Here is a 14,412-nt window from a genome sequence, read left to right on the forward strand (position 1 = left end):
AGTGCTTGGCATGTAAGCACATTCAAGATTTGTGAAGAAGAAGAAAGTATTTTGGGAAATAAGAGTGACATTTGAAAGCACTTTCTTTCCATGTAAGTATTTAGGGAAAATCCCCCATGTTTGCCATTTTGGTGACAAGATCTTAGAAAGGGTGCTAACTCCACTTGGAATGGCTTTTCTTGACTAGCCAAGGGAGGAGTGTTTGCTTTCTTCGGGTTGAACTGGCCTTAGCAAAATAGGCAAAGTTTCTTTTTCACATTGTCAGTCTTTCCTTTCTCTGTCCCTGTGCAATTTTAAAGCATGGCTCCAATGTTTTCTGACACTCCTACAACTAAAAGGTGAAACCTTTATCCTTTTCCCTTGAAATTGGGATCTGTGACTGCTTAGCCAGTTGAATATGACCAAAGTGATGTGCAAATTTCTGAGGTTAGGCCTTAAGAAATTGGAAGCTTTCACTTCTTGTCTCTTGGGATTATCACCCTCATAACCCAGCCACCATGCTGTGAGGAAGCCCAAGCTACCTCATGAAGAGGCTAACATGAAGAGGAACCAGTAGCCAGTATCAGCTTGTCAGATATATGAGTGAGCCATCTTGGAAGTAGATTCCCTGGCCCAGGTTAAGCCACCCCAGATGGCAACACATGGAGCAAAGACAAACCATCAGCACTGAGACCTGCCCAAATTTCAGATTCGCAAACATATGAAATGATTGGTGCCTTTTAAGCCATTAAATCTCTTAGTGGTTTTGTGTGCAGCAAGAGATAGTCAGAACATTCCCCTTCATTAACCCCTCCTTTTCCCATCTTTTCCTTCCCTGTTAGTTTCATTTGCTCTTAGCCAAACCTGTCACATAATCAAGGAGAGCATGCAAAGCCTGAACGATCTCCTGACCTCCTACCTGGACAGAGTGAGGAGCCTGGAGACTGAGAACCAGAAGCTGGAGAGCAAAATGTGGGAGCACCTGGAGAAGAAGGGACCCCAGAGCAGAGACTGGAGCCATTACTTCAAAACCATCGAGGACCTGAGGGCTCAGATCTTCACAAATACTGTGGACAGTGCCCACATCGTTCAGCAGATCGACAATGCCCATCTTGCTGCTGATGACTTTAGAGTCAAGTATGAGACAGAGATGGTCATGCGCCAATCCCATGGAGTGACATCCATGGGCTCTGCAAGGTCACTGATGACACCACTGTCACTCTGCTGCAGCTGGAGACAGAGATCGAGGCTCTCAAGGAGGAGCTGCTCTTCATGAAGAAGAACCACAAAGAGGAAATAAAAGGCCTACAAGACCAGATTCCCAGCTCTGGGTTGACCTTGGAGGTAGATGCCTCCAAATCTCAGGACCTCACTGAGATCATGGAAGACATCCAGGCCCAATATGATGAGCTGGCTTGGAAGAACGGAGAGGAGCTGGACAAGTACTGGTCTCAGCAGATTGAGGAGAGCACCACAGTGGTCACCATGCAGTCTGCCGAGTTTGGAGCTGCTGAGATGATGCTCAAGGAGCTGAGACAAACAGTCCAGTCCTTGGAGATTGACCTGGACTCCATGAGAAATCTGAAGGCCAGCTTGGAAAGCAGCCTGAGCGAGGTGGAGGCCCGCTATGCCCTGCAGATGGAGCAGCTCAACAGGATCCTGCTGCACCTGGAGGAGTTGGAGCTGGCACAGACCTGGGCAGAGGGACAGCGCCAGGCCCAGGAGTATGAGGCTCTGCTGAACATGAGGGTCAGGCTGGAGGCTGATATAGCCAGCAATTGCCATCTGCTGGAAGATAGCAAGGACTTCAATATTGGTGATGCCCCGGACAGCAGCAACTCCATGCAAACCAAAAGACCACCACCCGCCACATAGTGGATGGCAAAGTAGTGTCTGAGACCAGTGACACCAAAGTTCTGAGACATTAAGCCAGCAGAAGCAGGGGACCCTTTGAGGAGCAGGAGGCCAATAAAAAGTTCAGAGGAAAAAAAAGATGGGAACAATGGACACTGTAGACTACTAGAGTGAGGCGAGAGGGAGAGGAACATAGGTTGAAAAATTACCTATTAGATACTATGCTCACTACCTGGGTGATGGGAGCATTCATACTCCAAACCTCGGCATCATGCAATATACCCATGTTAACAAACCTGCACATGTACCTTCTGTATCTAAAATAAAAGTTGAAATCATAAAAAATAAAGGTCCTTTGGAAAAAGGATTATTGTGAAATTTAAAATTTAAAAGACTGTAAATGGTATAAAGCATCAAGTGTGAAACCTGACATATTATAAGAGGTCAGTAAGTGTCAGCTTTTACTATCATCACCAGCATCATCTTTTTTTAATTTTTAATTTTTTTAGAGGCAGGGTCTCACCTTATCACCCAGGCTGGAGTGCAGGGGCATGATCTTAGCTCACTGCAGCCTCGAACTCCTGGACTCAAGCCGTCTTCTTACCTAAGGCTCCTGAATAGCTGGGATTATAGGCAAGAGCCATCGCAGATAGCCATCATTGTTATTTTCCAAGATTATCTTTGGGAGAGTTTGGGAGATATTATACTTACATGTCTTTGAGGTAAGCAAGTGTTGTTGGTATGTTGATTTGCTTATTAAATCAGGTAGGTGGTTGTTGCCTAAAGAATGCTCTTGGCCCCAGTTTTCAGATGGAGGAGTGCAGGAGACCAGAGTAAGTTTAGGCAAAACATTCAGTATTTACCCACCTGGCTCAAGTACACATATGCACATGCAAGAGACAGGACATAATGGTTCATCTGGTATATGTTCTGGCAAGTGGAGTAAATCACTGAATCTGAGCCTCTGTAGAACACCCCAACTGGGGATCTTCATATATTTGGAAGAAGATGCCTACAAGGAAATCCTGGTAAACATTTGGCCAAACTCTCCTGGTTTTCCTCTGGGAATATTAGGGACCTAACATCCCACTTCAGTATTGAAGCAGATGTACTGGCTTATGGGCTGAAAGCTTGAAAAGAGATTTCGAGAGGCTGACTGAAAATCAGCAACAGTTTTTAAGAAAAGTCAACACACTCTGCGATTTATTTTCCTTTGGATGTGGCTTTTATGAGCATCTGTTTAAGTGGAAAAGATTCAGTGTAGATTATTAAATCTCAGACTGAATGCTTAGAGAACAGGCTATTTTGACATTGAAATTTATTAATTTACTTATGGTTAAAAACATACCATTCTCTTCCAACCCTTGTTATTAAAAAATAAAAACACTCTAGAGTGTTCTGTCTTAGTAAGAATAGTGTAGCAAATAGTCTGAATCTGTGTGAATTACTTAACCTCTCTGTGCCTCAGTTTCCTTATCGGTTTTTTTTTTTTTTTTTTGAGACGAAGTTTCGCTCTTGTTGCCCAGGCTGGAGTGCAATGGTGTAATCTCAGCTCACTGCAACCTCCGCCTCCCAGGCTCAAGCCATTCTCCTGCTTCAGCCTCCAGTGTAGCTGGGATTACAGGCGCACACCACCATGCCCAGCTGATTTTGTATTTTTGTAGAGACAGGGTTTCACCGTGTTGGTCAGGCTGGTCTCAAACTCCCGACCTCAGGTGATCTGCCCGCCTCAGCCTCTCAAAGTGCTGGGATTACAGGTGTGAGCCATCTCGTCCGGCTTCGTTATCTGTTTTTTCAAAAAGGAAGAATAATAGTAACTCAAAAGATTGTTGAAGATTAAATTAGTTAATATATGAATGTGAACATATATGAACACTTTTTGGCACTTAGTAAACACAAGATAAGTGTTAGCTATTTTATTATTTTTGTTATTAATTATTGTTATTTGTAAAGAAATTATATCACTAGGCAACTTTTCTTTTGGTACAGATCTATAGCTAAAGATGTAACTGGAAGAACTGTGGAAAACAGGTTGATGCAAGGAAAAACCGACTGTTCCCTAACAGTGAGATAAGGATCTTTTTTGTTCACCTCTAAATCTTCATAATCTTGCACTGTTCCCGGTCTGGCACTTGATCGTTTGCTCAATAAACTGTTGAATAAATGATGGTTCCTAAAAGGTGGATACTTGCCGATTTTTTTTCTTGTCTTCTGAACCTCTGCTTAGCGTTTGAGTGTGGCAAGAGGGCTCTTAAACGATTATTATTAATTAGATTCTGTGTCATTGAGTGTGACTATTCTCTTCCTTTTTTTGATAACAGCGACGACATTTATTATTTTTTGTCTTCCCTCAGCTTTATTAAGGTGTACCTGACAAATAAAAATACTATATATTTACAGGGTACAACATGATGTTTTGATATATGTATACATTGTAAACTGACTAAATCAAGCTAATTAACATATCTGTCACCTCACATACTCATCGTTTTTCATTTCTTATTTCTTGTTAGAGGAACTTGATGGAAGTAAAGAGAAGATAAGTGGAACCAGAAACCAAGAAAGAGGTGAAACAGCTCACTGCAAACTTTGTAGTGTAAACAAACACTTTTATCTTTGAAGTGTATTTCAATGATAAAAAGAAAACCTCTCTACTAACTAGAGTGTGATTAGAGGGACTCAATCTATAAAAGACAATAATCCCCTGCCCTCCGTCTTCTTTTTGGGAAAGAATGCAGACATGTAATTGCAACACTGAAATATCATCCAAACTCAGTACTCGGTACAATCTCATTGAACTAAATACCAAACTTGATTGCAAGATTGAATCACTGGATGTTGAAAGTACATGAACATTATTACTTAGACCACCAAATATGGACATTTTCTATAAGCTTGTTTTTGTCAAGAGTTAGTTTGTATCAAATTGAAGATACCATGGAAATGAAGAGCTATGAGTAATAAATCCCTAAAGCCTTTGACAGGAGTAGGAGTTTCCAGTCTGTTCATCTGCCATGCTCCAGATCAGGAATATATGCATTCTGTTTTGTTTTCCTCAGTGCACCACTTGGGGAGATACTTCTGCAGTGTTTATTTAGAAAGCCTCGGGCTAGATTCAAGCTAAGAAAAAAAAATTGCTGCTGTGTCCTAACTCACAGTGAAGCTGCCTTCCTCCTCTTTCCCCCTTTCAGTCCCACCTTGATCCATATGTACAGATCTTTGTTGAATGTCCTGAGATGTGGGCAGGAGAAGGGGAGATTGTTGGTAAAAATAAAGGACTCTACCAACCGTTCTTTTCAAAGCAGATGGCTTGCAAAGAGCTGAACATAGACTTGCGTGTCCAAAAACATTATTCTATAAATTGCCTTTTGAAACTTAGATATCTAAATGAAAATAATAAAACAAAAATTGAGGCATGAAAAAACATATTTCCTCACCTCCTGATTCAAGAAACTATGAGACATGAAGTATGATTTACTCTAATGGAGTGGGTTATCAGTGCAATGAAGAAACTTGTGCATCGGCTGGCTTTTGCAACGTAAAAAACAACAACAACAACAACAACAAACACCTCAAAACATAGTGCTTTAAAACAACCAATTATTTCACTCTTGATTCTATAGGTTGATGGAACAGTTCTTCTGGTCTGGGCAGGCTCCACTAATCTCTGCTGGCAGGTTGGCTGGAGGCTGGATGATCTAGGACAGACTCACTCACATAGTTGGTGTTTGGCAGGGCAACGTTGATGACTCATGAGCCAGCAGGCTAGCCTTGGGTGGATCCTAGGATTCTAAGAGTGTGAGGGAAGAAGCTGTAAGCCTTCTTAAGGCTTAGGCTAACAATTATACCTCACTTCCATCATATTATCATCAAAGCAAGTCATAAGATTCAAAGGATGGGTAAGTAGATTCTATTTCTTGAAGGAAAAAGCTATAGACAATTGTGGCTATTTTTGCTATCTCCAAGAAGAGGTGTACATGCAATACACGGCACTTTAATCACAATTGCACTAAACAAACCCACTGCTGGAGATGGAGGTGTGATGGTGGCAACAATGCTGGAAACTGGACTCTGGAGACCAAGGTCCTAGAAAAGATCCTACCATCAATGACTTCCTGACCTTGAATCAGTCCACTCTACCTTTCTGGGTCTCAATTAAATAATTTCTAAAACAAAGGATTGGATAAGATCATCTCTAAAGTTTCTTCCGGATTTCTATGGGCTAAGAATTTAACATGCTCTCAGTTTTCAAAGGCAGGTTTTTGTAGTTCTAAGGATTTCAAGGAGATGGTTCAAAATTCTAAACTTTTTTTCTTTATATTATGACTCTAATTTGGGAGAAAAATCACATGCTATGATTACAACCATGTACAAAGTATACTTAGGCAAGAAAATATTTTAAAAATAATGGTATTATGGTAGGACTTGGAGCTTTGAAAATTCTTTTAAAAAACTAAAAAAAATTGTTATTATCTTCACCTTTCACTAAGGTGGAGGAAGTACTTTCCATGCACTGTTCCTAAGAAGAAAATTGTTACTAGAACAACAGGACCGCAATTCTCACAGCTCCCAGGAGCAACAGGGAATTAATTGCTTGTTTGACCTTTTCCATTCCCCAGTAGGCAGTAAAGAAATTGGTGAGAGGGATCCTTGCCCCCATCCCCTCCTCTCCCTGTTACATGCCTTCCCCAGACTCCCCACCAAGAGCATCACAGTTCTCGCTCAGAGTTGTACACTTAAACCCTGAATTGGAAGTTATTTTCCCTCAAATTGATCAAACTTTCAGGACAGATGCTCTGAGAAGTAAAGAAAAGAGGCAAAGTCAAGGATTTGGTTAAGGTTATTCATTTCAATTTTAGCCAGGCAATGGTCATCAGTGGCCTCTCATTGCTCAATCCTCTTGAATCTTTTCGGGATTATTTTACTTGACTTCTCAGGTGAGTGATCTTTTTGATGACTCCCTCTTTCTTGACGGTCCTGTCTCCCTTAGTTTCTGAAATCACTCTAACTTCTTCCTCACAGCCTTCTTTTCCATGACTATTCACTCAAATGTTGGTGATAGCTAACCTTTGTTTCTGGTCTCTGATCATCCTACATGGACCCTAAATGGGCTCCCTCCCTCCCATAATTTCAGTGGCTGTTTATTTTCTGTTGACGTCTAGTTATATATCTTCATCACAGGCTTCTCTCCTGAACTGCAGACTGCATCCTGGGTAGCTCTACCACAACATCCCACAGGTACCTTAAACTCAGCACATTCCCAAACTTCTATGTGCTTAGCTTGATGAATTACTATCCACCTAGTCACCCAACAGACAAAATGGGGAAGCCACTTTCTCTTCCTTACTCTGCATTCAGAAAACCAGGCCTATTTTCTTTCAGAACTGCTCCCTGGCAATCCTCTGCTCTACTCAAAAGCATTAATCTCCCGCAGGCTGCATCCTTGTTTCTTGTATTAGCTTGTGGCTAGGTTTATCCAATGAGACACGCTGCTGCTAAAGACTAGCAAGACTCAAGCATGTGGACTTTTTTTTTTTAACCACTCTGCTACTGAGTGCCCAGCCCACCAAATCAGAGGTCAACATTAGGCTCTTAACTTGGCACCGGGGAATCAACCAGCCACTTGGTAACAAGTTGATTACATTTGACCCTTTCCTGTCATGGAGAAGACACCGTTTGTTCTTACTATTATGGGTATGGAATGGATATGCCTTTTCAAAACTACCATTTATGGGCTTATAGAATGCCTAATTCACCATCATGTTATCACACATAGCAATGCATCTGTCCAAGAGACATATTTTATTACAAGGAAAGTACAGTAGTAAACCATGCCATGAAAATTTGCTGATCTTAGCATGCACCCCAATACTCAGGAGCTGCTGGCCTGATTAAGTGGTGAAATGGCTTGTGGTATCAACTGGGAGGTCACATTCTGTGGGGTTGGTATATTGTCCCCCAGGATGTAGCATCTGTTTTGAACCAGTGATGAATATATGGCATGTTTCTCCCTTATGTAGAATACATGGGTCCAGGAATTAAGGGGTAGGAATGGGAATGGCTTTTCTCACTATTATATCTAATAATCTACTTGCAGAATTTTCGCTTCCTGTCCACAACCTTCAGCTCTACTAGTCTAGAAATCTTTGTTCCCAAGGAAGAAATTATTTCCACCCAGTCTCAATATAAACTAGAAGTTGAGGCTCTCACCTGACATTTGGAGCTCCTCATACCACTGAACCAACAAGAAAAGGAAGGGTGAATTATATTGGCTGAAGTGAGTGGTCATGATTAATACTGGGAAATTGGTTTCCTGCTGCACAATAAAAGCATAAAGACTATGGCTGAAACCCAGGAGATACATGGGTGCATCTTTTAGTACTTCCACGTCTGATAGTCAAAGTCAATTAAATCTACAGCAACCCAATTAAGTACAGGACTACTGAAGATTCAGACCCTGTAGGAATAAAGGATTAGATTATCCCACCGAGTAAAGAACGGCAACCAACATGTTGGCTACAAGGGCAAGAAACAAAAGTGATGGAAGAAGAAAGTCATATACATATATACTACGGCCACATGATCAGTTATAGAACAAGAATTGTAACAACCAGGCATATTTTATTATGCGTGTATTAACCAACAACCTTTTCCCTCCTATTTTGTGTAAGGAATGTTAGTAGCAAGCACTTGGTAATTTAATTTATAAGTCACAAGCCTACAGGGAGCCACACCTGCCTTTTGTAGGAGGAATTCCATAATGCCCAGAGATCTTGGACTTGAGATAGAAAAATGACAAATCAGACTTTGTTCCTCCCCTGTTGGAGAGAGCCAGTGAGTTGTGCCATGGACAGCTGTCTCATGTCTGACAGAGACATGAATTTGTTAGATATGGATATGAAGTAGGAATGAATGCTGAGTAGTGAAATAGATGGACTGCGTCAGCGTTGGACATGTTTGCCATCAGATTTGTTTCATGTCCTTCTCCAGCTCTACTCTGTGTCTTAGGGGCTCCATTTCCATTTCCCAGGTTCTCAAGTCATCTGACCTCAACTGGACTTGGCATTGGTAGGAGATTGGAGCACTGGAAGGAGAAATAACCTAGGGTGCTTTCTCCCTTTCTCTCTGATGTTGGCAGATTTTCCGGTTGAGGCTACATTTGTGGCTTCAGCTCTTGCCAGACAAGCTACTGTACTTCCAGCTTCCCCTGGGCACTCCTGGGGAGTATGGCTGAAGCCCTTGTTTCATCAGCTGAAGGCTGGTTGAAGCTTCTTATTATTGCCAATTTCTGGAGTCCTTCACTGAGCTCTGTTTCACTCCCAGCTCCTCTCTCACTTGTGTAGCCAACTCTTTGTGTTAAATCTCCCTACAAATACAATCAGATCTCTGTTCTTAACACATTTTATGGCTGTTCCCCGCTGTCCACCTCTTACAGCGACTGCCTTATACATATCAGCCTCTCACTACCTTTTACCTGGGCTACTGGTCATACTTTTCAAATTCCCTTCTAACATTCCTCCTCCTTCTAAATACACATGTAGGCTCTATCTCTTTAGTGTTCTTTTTCCTGTACTTCAAACAAGAATACATTTTAGAAACGTAGATTCATAAATACAACTGGCCCTTGAACAACATGGGGGTTGGGACACCCCTGCACAGTTGAAAATCCAGATATAACTTTTGACTCCCCCAGAGCATAACTACTAATAGCCTACTGCTGACTGGAAGCATTACTGATAACACAGTTGATTAACACACACTTAATGTTATATGATTGTACACTGTATTCTTACAATAAAGTAAGCTAGGGAAAGGAAAATGGTAATGAGAAAATCATAAGAAAGAGAAAACATATTTACTGTTCATTAACTGGAAGTGGATCATCATAAAAGTCTTCATCTTCATTGTCTTCATGTTGAGGAGGCTGAGGAGAAGAAGGAAGAAGAGTCTGTCTTGCTATTTCAGGGATGGCAGAGGGGGAAAAATCCACATGTATGTAGACCTGTGCAACTCAAATCCACGTGGTTAAGGCTCAACTGTAGTTTTGTTTTAAAAACGACACCATTCAACAGTACTACCTAGTGAATTATGCCTTCTACTCAGTAGAGAAGGTGTCTTTAAAAACTGTAAAACCAGGAAAGAACACAGACCTACATAGTGGCAGAAATGGCATTGGAAGTTCAAAATTCTTTCTTTTCCATCTTTGCTGAAATGGAGGCATTACAAGAATCAATCTGTCTCCCTAGCCTCAATCTTTCTTTTTCTACACTCCTCCAAAACATTGTTACAATGACGGTCAGATCAAATAGTTTATTTTAGCTTTTATTTTTTTAAAATATTTTTCTATTTTTAGTTTTTATGGCTACATAGTAAGTGTATATACTTATGGGGTACATTAGATGTTTTGATACAGGCACACAACCCATAATAATCATATCATGGAAAATGGAACACCCATCTCCTCAAGAATGTATCCTTTGTGTCACAAACAATCCAATTATACTCTTTCAGTTATATTAAAATGTACAATTAAATTATTATTGACTATAGACACCCTGTTGTGCTGTAAAATGCTGGGCTTTATTCACTTATTCATTCTATTTTTTCTGCACTCATTAGCCCACCTCTCCCCAGACACCGTCACTACTCTTCCCAGCCTTTGGTAACCATCCTTCTACTCTCTACCGCCATGGGTTCAATTGCTTTGAGTTTTACATCCCATAAATAAATGAGAATATGCAACATTTGTCTTTCTGTACCTGGCTTATTTCACTTAACATATTGTTGCAAATGACTGGATCTCATTATTTTTTATGGCTGAATAGTTCTCCATTGTGTGTGAGTACCTCATTTTCTTCATCTGCTCATCTGTTGATGGACACTTAGGTTGCTTCCAAATCTTGGCTATCGTGAACAGAGCTGCAACAAACATGAAGTGCAGATATCTCTTTAATATACTGATTTCCTTTCTTTTGGATAGATACCCAGCAGTGAGACTGCTTGATTGTATAGTAGCTCATTGTTTAGTTTTTTTTGTGGAACCTCCAAACTGTTTTCCATGGTGGTTGTACTAGTTTACATGTATGATAGTTCCCTTTTTCCACATTCTTGCAGGCGTTTATTATTGCCTGTCTTTTGGATATGAGTCATTTTAAATAGGGTGAGATAGCATCTCATTGTAGTTTTGATTTGCAATACTCTGATGATCAGTGATGTTGAGCACCTTTTCATATGCCTGTTTGCCTTTTGCGTGTCTTCTTTTGAGAAATATCTATTCACATTTTCCCCCACTTTTTATCAGATTATTATTATATTTTTTTCCTATAGAGTTTTTTGAGCTTTTGATGTATTCTGGTTATTAATCCTTTGTTGGATGGGTAGTTTGAAAAGGTTTTCTTTCATTCTGTAGGTTGTTTCATCACTTTGTTGATTGTTTCCTTTCATGTGCGGAAGCTTTTTAACTTGTGATCTCATTTGTCCAATTTTGTTTTGGTTGCCTGTGTTCATGGGGTATTGCTCAGGAAATCTTTGCCCAGATCAATGTCCTAGAGAGTTTCCCCAATGTTTTCTTATATAGTTTCATAGTTTGAGGTCTTAGATTTAAGTCTTTAATCTATTGCTTTTATTTTTGTAGACAGCAAGAGACGAGGACTGTTTTCATTCTTCTGTATATGGATGTCTGCTTTTCCCAGCATCATGTATTGATTATTGATTATTAATGTCAAAAATAAGTTCACTGTAGATGTGTGGATTTTTTTCTGCATTCTCTATCCTGTTACATTGGTCTATGTATCTGTTTCTATGCCAGTACTCTGCTGTTTTGGTTACTATAGCTCTGTAGTATAATTTGAAGTCAGGTAATGTGATTCCTCCAGTTTTGTTCTTTCTGCTGCTTAGGACAGCTTTGGCTATTCTGAGCCTTTTGTAGTTCCATATACATTTCAGGATTGTTTTTTCTAGCACTATGAAGAATGTCTTTGGTATTTTGACAGATTGCATTGAATAATTAGACTGTTTTGGGTAGTATGGATTTTTTAACAATATTGATTCTTCTAATCCATGAACATGGAATGTCTTTCTACTTTTTGGTACCCTTTTAAATTTCTTTCATCAGTGTTTTATAGTTTTCATTATAGAGATCTTTCACCTCTTAAGTTAATTCCTAGGTGTTTAATTTTATGTGTGGCTTTCATAAATGGGACTACTTTTTACATTTCTTTTTAAGATTGTTACCGTTAACATACAGAAATGCTTCTGATTCTTGTATGTTGATTTTGTATCCTGCAACTTTACTGAATTTATCAGTTAGAATAGATTTTTGGTAGAGTCTTCTGGTTTTTCCAAATATAAGATCATATAATCTGCAAACAAGAATAATTTGACTTTTTCCTTTCCAGTTTGGATGCCCTTTATTTCTTTCTCATGTCTGATTGCTCTAACTAGGACTTCCAGCACTATGTTGAATAACAGTGGTGAAAGTGGGCATCCTTGTCGTGTTCCAGATCTTAGAGGAAAAGCTTTCAGTTTTTTTCCCATTCAGTATGATGCTAGCTGTGGGTCTGTTTTATATGGCCTTTATTATGTTGAGGTATGTTTGTTTTATACCTCAAATTTTTGAGGGTTTTTATCAGGAAGAGTTGTTGAATTTTATCAAATTCTTTTTCAGCATCAATTGAAATAATCATATGATTTTTGCTCTTCATTCTGTTAGTATGATGCATCTCATTGATTGATTTGCCTATGTTGAACCATCCTTGCATCCCAGGGATAAATCCCACTTGGTCATGATGAATGATCTTTGTAATGTATTGCTGAATTCAGTTTGCTAATATTTTGTTGACGAGTTTTGCATCAATGTTCATCAGAGATATTGGCCTGTATTTTTCTTTTTTGATGTATCTCTGTCTGGTTTTGGTATCAGTGTAATATTGGCCTCATAGAATAAGTTTCGGTATTTCCTCCTCTATTTTTTGGAATAGTTTAAATAGGAATGATATTAATTCGTCTTTAAATGTTTGGTAGAATTCAACAGTGAGGTGATTGGGTCCCAACCTTTTCTTTACAGGGAAACTTTATAATACAGCTTCAATCTCATTACTTCTTACTGGTCTGTTAAGGTTTTGGATTTCTTTAACCAATCTTTATAAGTTGCATATGCCTAGGAATTTGTCCATTTCTTCTAGATTTTCCAATTTATTGGCATATAGTTGCTCATAGTAGCAACTAATCATCCTTTGACTTTCTGCAGTGTCAGTTGTAATGTCTCCTTTTTCATTTCTGATTTTATCTAGTTGGATCTTGTCTCTTTTGTTCTTAATCTGACTAAAGGCTTGCCTATTTTGTTTAGCCTTTCGAAAAACAAGCTTTTTTTCATTAATCTTTTGTATTATTTTCTTTATTTCAAGTTCATTCATTTCTGTCTGGTTTTTATTATTTCCTTTCTCCTACTATTTTTGAGTTTGGTTTGCTCTTGCTTTTCTAGTTCTTTGGGATGTATCATCAGATTTTTCATTGAAATTTTTTCCTCTTTTTTGATGCAGAGACTTACAGCTATAAACTTCTCTCTTAGTACTACTGCTTTTGCTGTATTCCATAAGTTTTGGTATGCTGTGTTTCTATTATCATTAGTTTAAAATTTTTCAAATTCCTTCTTAATTTCTTCATTGACCTACTGGTCATTCAGGAGCATATTGTTTAATTTCCATATATTTGTATCATTTCCAAAATTTCTCTTGTTTTATTTCACAGTAGTCAGAGAAGATGCTTGATAATATTTCAATTTTTTTAATGCTTTAAGACTTGTTTTATGACTTAACATATGATCTATTCTTGAGAATCATCCATGTGCTGAGGAAAAGAAGCTGTATTCTGCAGCCATTGGATGAAATGTTCTGTAAAAATCTATTAGATCCATTTAATCTATAGTGCAGATTCTGATGTTTCTTTTTTTTTTTTTCCATATGTTTATTGGCCTCATAAATGTATTCTTTTTTTTTTTTCACTTTATCATGATGTATTGTTATTTTTTTATTTTTTTTTCCCATTTATTTATTTTATTGCATTTTAGGTTTTGGGGTACATGTGAAGAACATGCAAAATTGTTGCATAGGAACACACGTGGCAGTGTGATTTGCTGCCTTCCTCCCCATCACCTACATCTGGCATTTCTCCCCCTGCTATCCCTCCCCAGCTCCCCACCCCCCACCGTCCCTCCCCTATTTGCCCCCAACTGACCCCAGTGTGTAGTGCTCCCCTCCCTGTGTCCATGTGCTCCCATCGTTCAACACCCACCTATGAGTGAGAACATGCGGTGTTTGATCTTCTGCTCCTCTGTCAGTTTGCTGAGAATGATGGTTTCCAGGTTCATCCATGTCCCCACCAAGGACCCAAACTCATCGTTTTTGATGGCTGCATAATATTCCATGGTGTATATGTGCCACATTTTCCCTATCCAGTCTATCGTCGATGGGCATTTGGGTTGGTTCCAGGTCCTTGCTATTGTAAACAGTGCTGCAATGAACATTCGTGTACACGTGTCCTTATAGTAGAACGATTTGTAATCCTTTGGATATATACCCA

General features: G+C 39.3%; 1 pseudogene; it reads left to right on the forward strand.

Annotated features, from left to right (window-relative positions):
- Positions 1-862: 862 nt before the first annotated feature.
- Positions 863-1,960, forward strand: LOC116536706 (annotated as a pseudogene).
- Positions 1,961-14,412: the final 12,452 nt, after the last annotated feature.

Source organism: Sapajus apella, unplaced genomic scaffold (genome assembly GCF_009761245.1).
Source record: "Sapajus apella isolate SASKATOON/1434 unplaced genomic scaffold, GSC_monkey_1.0 scaffold103, whole genome shotgun sequence".
Classification (NCBI taxonomy): domain Eukaryota; kingdom Metazoa; phylum Chordata; class Mammalia; order Primates; family Cebidae; genus Sapajus; species Sapajus apella.